Source organism: Corvus brachyrhynchos, unplaced genomic scaffold (assembly GCF_000691975.1).
Source record: "Corvus brachyrhynchos isolate BGI_N302 unplaced genomic scaffold, ASM69197v1 scaffold3, whole genome shotgun sequence".
NCBI classification, from domain to species: domain Eukaryota; kingdom Metazoa; phylum Chordata; class Aves; order Passeriformes; family Corvidae; genus Corvus; species Corvus brachyrhynchos.
In genome coordinates, this window is record NW_008237619.1 from 1,327,821 (window position 1) to 1,333,613 (window position 5,793).

Here is a 5,793-nt window from a genome sequence, read left to right on the forward strand (position 1 = left end):
GGGGCGGGGCAGGGTGGCCACAGCCCGTCCTCCAGCGGGGCAGGGAAGGTGGGCCGGGGATCCTGGGATCTTTCTCTGCAGAAAAAGGAAGAACGGCCAAAAAGAACCAGCAGCTTCTCTCTCCCCAGCTTCTCTCTCTGAACGCTGCTGAGAGCGAACGGACCCCACACCCAGGTGAAACAAAGGAGTAGCCAGGCCCACCCCACCTCCAGTGGGCAGCTCTTTTGTCTTTCCTCAAGCACCCAGCGATTTGTCATCTTAGTAACAGAATGGGGGAAAATTCCTTTAACAGAAAAAAATCTAGACCTCTTAAAACCCCAACATGCTGTTACTAATGCACTAGGACCACCCATGCACCCCTCAGTAGCATTTCATTTATCATTTGTTTTTCTGTGTGTATCTCCTCGCTCTCTCATCTTCCATCCCCCCCACAGGAGAAGACCCTCCATGAATGACTCAGGATAACATTAAAAATCTGCAGATCCAGGACCCAACTGAAAACTCTTGGAGCAGAGGGCCATGCTCCTTCATTTAAAAAATCTCTACAACAGTGTGCCGAGTCATGGTACTCTCCAAATATTTAATAATATAATACAATTATGTGTATCGTGGGGTGTGGTATTATGGTTTTATCAGTGAGTTTCAAGATGGTGTGTGCTATGAATGAGCTATGAAAGCTATCATCCCCCAAAGGGGTTAGGGTAGCATTTCACCCAGCATTAGTGTGTGTGTTCTTCATGTGGAAGACAAAGGAGCCATGGATAAATGTCCCCAAGCAATTTTTTAAAAATTATTTAGCTGGGGCCAATGGCTGGAAGGTGCCAGAGCATGTGACAGGATGCCATTCCTACATTTTAAACAAGTATTCTGGCCATCTTGAGGCACAGGCTCCAGCTACAAATATAAATAGCTTTGAGCTAATGGCCATTTACTGTCCCAAAGCACAACTGGAATGGAAAACTAAGCTCCATTACCCACAGTCTGCATCAGGAAACATCTCTCCTAAATCCCCCAAGCCCTGCATTGACTTAAGTGAGTGGTTTTTTTGGTGAGAAATGTTGTATAATAATAAATTAAAGGTCAGTGACCGGGTTTGTGCCTTTGACCCTATTTATTTACTAGCTTAAGCAGATACAAGTTTTTCACTGGGTCTCTAAGTTTCAATTTCAAGCATTGACAGGGACATTTTTTTTAAAGACTCTGCCACCTACTAAACATAAGTCAAACTATTATCATATGAATTTTGAATATTCACCCACATACTTTATTTTCTGACAGGGAGAACAAGCAAAGACCGATGCTAAAATAATTTACGAAATGCTGAAGAGCAGGAGTATATATGAAAAAGTAAGGACTCAGAAATAAATCAAGAATAGGGAACATAATTGAGGAGTCATTCCTTTGGACTGCCTCATAGCAAGCATTGATATTGCTGAGGGGCAAATACACTGGTACAAGACTAATCTGTACAGCATCCAGGGAGAAGTTCCACATCTCTGTGAAGAGGAAGGTAGCTTCTGATACATGATTTTTGTTTTAAACATGAGGTTGTTCTGAAGCCAGGCAGTGGGTTAATAAAAGAATACACCTTGGGTGGGACCCAGCAGGGACTGGGATGCCGAGGAGCATCCCTGCAGATGCAGAGGAGAGATGTGTGAGCATCTGTCACAGCCACACCTCATTGTGCATGGAGGAGAGTGCAGCTCTAGCTGTGCCTCAGCAATGCCTGGTAGTTCTAAGATAAATAACACAAAGGAGGTTTTTTGTCCCAAGATATCGCAGTCAGAGGTAGGCAAAAGCTCTGTGGTTCTTCTTGTAGTGCCCAAACTCTAGAGATGGAGGCCAGATCCTACAGAAGCCATATGCAAACTGTCTTGTACCTATAGCTTGGACAGCTTTATAAGGGGATGAGGCCACTCTGTCCTTCCTCTGGCACCCAAGGCTACCTCTGTAAATCAGCAAGATTCTAGCAACCTGAGATTTCTCCTCCACCAGACATCTTGCAGAAAATTATAGCCTTTTCCAGGGTGAAATGCAAGCCTGAAGAGTTATTCTGCCTTTATTTTCTTCCCACCCTTAAATAGCAGACATATTTGTGCACTACCATCCCAATTACCTGCCCGTAAAGTTGTAGCCACAATCCATTTTCCCTAAATTTCAGTAGGTTTTGTCTCCCTCGCCTTGTCTTTAATATCATAACCCATCACCTGTGCTGTAGGAGTGCCCAGTCCATGCCCAGTCCAAGCCACAGCAATGACCAGTTCTTGTCCCACTGCACCAGCCCAGCTCCCATCACCAGCCAGAGGAATACAAAGCAGAACTTACTGAATTTTGTTCCTTTTGGCTGGAGACCACTCAAGCCTGACCTTCCAGCCCTGGGACTGACCAGAATTCTTCTCTTCCAGACCAAAGTTCCCACACCTACCCCAACACTGCCTTTTAAAGACTAATAAAAACCAGCTGTCAACTCCTCTCTCCAAAGTTGAATGCTTCCTTCAGGGTGGATGAGTGCTTTCCCTTCCCTGAAGAAGTCCAGTAACCCCTCCTTTGCTGCAGTGCTGGAGCTGGAGTCCTCCTTGCAGGAGTGCTTATCTGTAGATGCATAATTAATAGCAGTGATTTGCAAGAGTGGAGAGAATGACACCAACTGGAAAGGATAAAATGCCTAAATAGTCTTTTTGGAATAGGAGGAATAATGTAAAATGTTCAGGCGGATGTGTTTCATTATGGTCCCTGCTTTGCAGCTGCTGGCTGAGAGTAGAAATGCCTCATCTGTAAGCAAGATATTTGTTAGACATGCCTGTTCCTGCCCAATTTTATTCTGGTCCCTGACCCCAGTGTTCATTCTGACTCTGTGATTTGAAGCAGGGAGCAGGAGAAAGCTGTGCCAGGTTTTGCTGTGAGTCAGTGGTTCTTGGGACGATTTCATGCAAGGCAGCATGAGGGCCAGGTTATCCAAAGGGCTTTTGGAGAGGTTTTCAGACAAGACTGACTTCCAAAAAAGAGGGTGGACTTTTTGCAGGGCTCAAGGCAGCCATCCCTGCTACTATATCTCCTGAGCAGATATTCCAGTGCTTCCAATACTTCAAAAATAAGATTTCTGTAGCCTAAGTGAGAGCTGAGCATCTCTTCAAACCCATGTGTGAGCAAAGGGGCTGAACATTTCTGAAGATCCAGACATAACTTTCTCTACTGAAAGGACATTCTTCTCCCAAGTAACAAGCAATATAACAAGAGGAAATGGCCTCAAGTTGTGCCAGAGGAAGTTTAGATTAGAGATTAAGAAAAATTTCTTCCTCAAAATGGTTGCCAAGCCCCAGAACAGGCTGCCCAGGGCAGTGGTGGAGTCCCCATTGCTGGAGGGATTTAATAGATGTGTGGATGTGGCACTAGAGGACGTGAGTTAGTGGTTAGCTTGGCAGTGCTGGGGGAACGGTTGGACTCCATGATCTTACAGATCTTTTCCAACACAAATAATTCAGTGATTCCATGGTTCTATGACACATTTTTAGACTAGGCACAGCAAAGCAAGACTGAGATGGGCCATGGGTCCCCTTGGTTAGTTGCAGTCCACAGCCTTGAGCAGAGAATGTACAATCCCCAGACTGGGGAAGGATCTCAAAGCAACCTACAGCACCCCAGCTCAGCCAAGTATTTCTGTTTGCAACTGTGAAAAAAGCTGCTTTGTGATGGAAATTTAGGACAGCTAGGAGATTAATGGCATGATCACCTTATGACCTAACTTGACAAGAGCTGGCAAAGTAGCAGAGAAGATAGCAAAGAAGGTACCATTCTTGGAAACTCAGACTGGAACCATTTGGACAAGGAAAACTTCTCCCAAATACACCCTGAGCTATGTAATCATAAATCACAGACAACATCAGACTTTTATGTTTTTACCTGAAATCTTCCTTGTTTTTTACAGGAGTCAATTCATACATCTGTCTCACTCAATCCTTTCCTGACTTCAAAACATAAATTTTGAAGCAAATCTGTACAGCTCAAGTGGGGTCTACTTTTCAAGCATCCATGTCCCATTTAGTCCTGCTAATACTCTAGATGCCGGCTTCTCCCAGCTGGGACACAACCGTGGATACCCAGAGTTCCTCATCTGCTTGCACCGCTGGGAGACCAGCAGACAAAAACCTGGCCTCTGATTTATGTAGGCATTCTTTAAAAACGTCCTTCAGACATTCTTGAGATATTCAGCCTGAGTTATCTTCCTTTCCAATTGGTTTCATTAAAGAATGGTCTTTAAGGGGATGCTATGAAAACCTTTCATTCTTTCCTATAAGCACCCAGGCTTGGCTAAACTGCCAGGAAAACAGCAGAGATGAATCCTATTTGTTGACAGCAGTGATTTTGTTGACAGCAGTGAGTGATTTCTCTGTAATCCTGATGTGATTTCTCTCTGATTTCACCTTATGGTTCTGTTAGGTTTTCTGTTTACCTACAAACACCTGATTACAGGCTTTGGTTTGTCTTCCATAATGGGGTATGTTCATCATAAAAACATTGTGAAGTAGGTGCTGAGCAAAGTATAGCACTTTTAAGGCTGTAATATGGATTCATGGCCTGACTCAGCACTGAGTTACTTGAATTTTATTCTAGAGCCATTTCAAGGATTAATTATAGGTTGGCACAAAAGCTTAGGCAGGCATTTGTTCCTTTTGCTGCCTGGTATCATCACTCTTGAAAAACAAAGGCTGCTACATATTACTTATTCACTTAATTGCACAGGATCTACAGAACAAATATTCATGAAGATATTTTAAGTGAGGAACTCTGTGGGGTAAATGTTCATGAAGCTTGTTCTCTCCTTAGCCAAATACAAGATGTGTTTGAAAGCCATATGTCACTTCGTTCACAGAGTCAAGTGCTTGTCAGCATGAGTACAGGAAGTTTATTAAGGTGAAATAATGGGGAAAAGAAATGGGGTCTTGTTTGAGCCACCTTACTTGGACATATCCCCGCAGCCACCAGTGCTGATAGACATGGAAGCTGAGTTGCAATGGGGAATGGCCACAAAAGCCTGAAGACAGCACACAAAATTTGGTCTTCTGATCCCATGTCCATCCCTCATCCCCACCAGCCCCTGTGAGCTGGGTTAAGCAGGTGTCTGGATGCCTCTAGAGGATGTGCCTGACAGGGTGGTCATACTGGCATGACCTAGCTAGGGGTTATAATGCTGCTTCATCAGCTCACGGAGGCTTGGGACATGAGTCCTACAGTGGACAACCCACCCCACCTGCCCAACATGCTGTTTTCCCTGGAAGTGAAGAATTTCCCTGGAATTCAATAAGAAATAATACAACCAAACAGCGTATCAGCCTCAGAGTAAATAATTTCTTGAAAATATCTGATCTAAATCTACCCTCTTTCAGTTTAGAAGTTTTCCCTGCTCCTATCACTATCTGCCCATGTTAAAAATCACTCTTAATCTCTTTTATAAGCCCCTTTAAATACAAAAAGACAACAACAAGGTGTCCCCAGAGCCTTCTCTTCTCCAGGCTGAACACCCCCAGCCTGTCTCCAGAACAGAGGGGCTGCAGCCCTTGGAGCGTCTTCATGGCTTCCTCTGGACTCATTCCAGCAGCTCCATGTCCTTCTGATGTTGGGGTCTCTAGATCTGGAGGCAGCTCTGCAGGTGGGGTCTCACCAGAGCTGAGCAGAGGGGCAGAATCATCTTCCCTGAACTGCTAGTAAACAGTATTTAAACATGGACATAAAGGCATCAGGTCTCTGTGAATTACTCCAATCTGCTGGATTGGTATAGCTGCCTAATCCAACAGA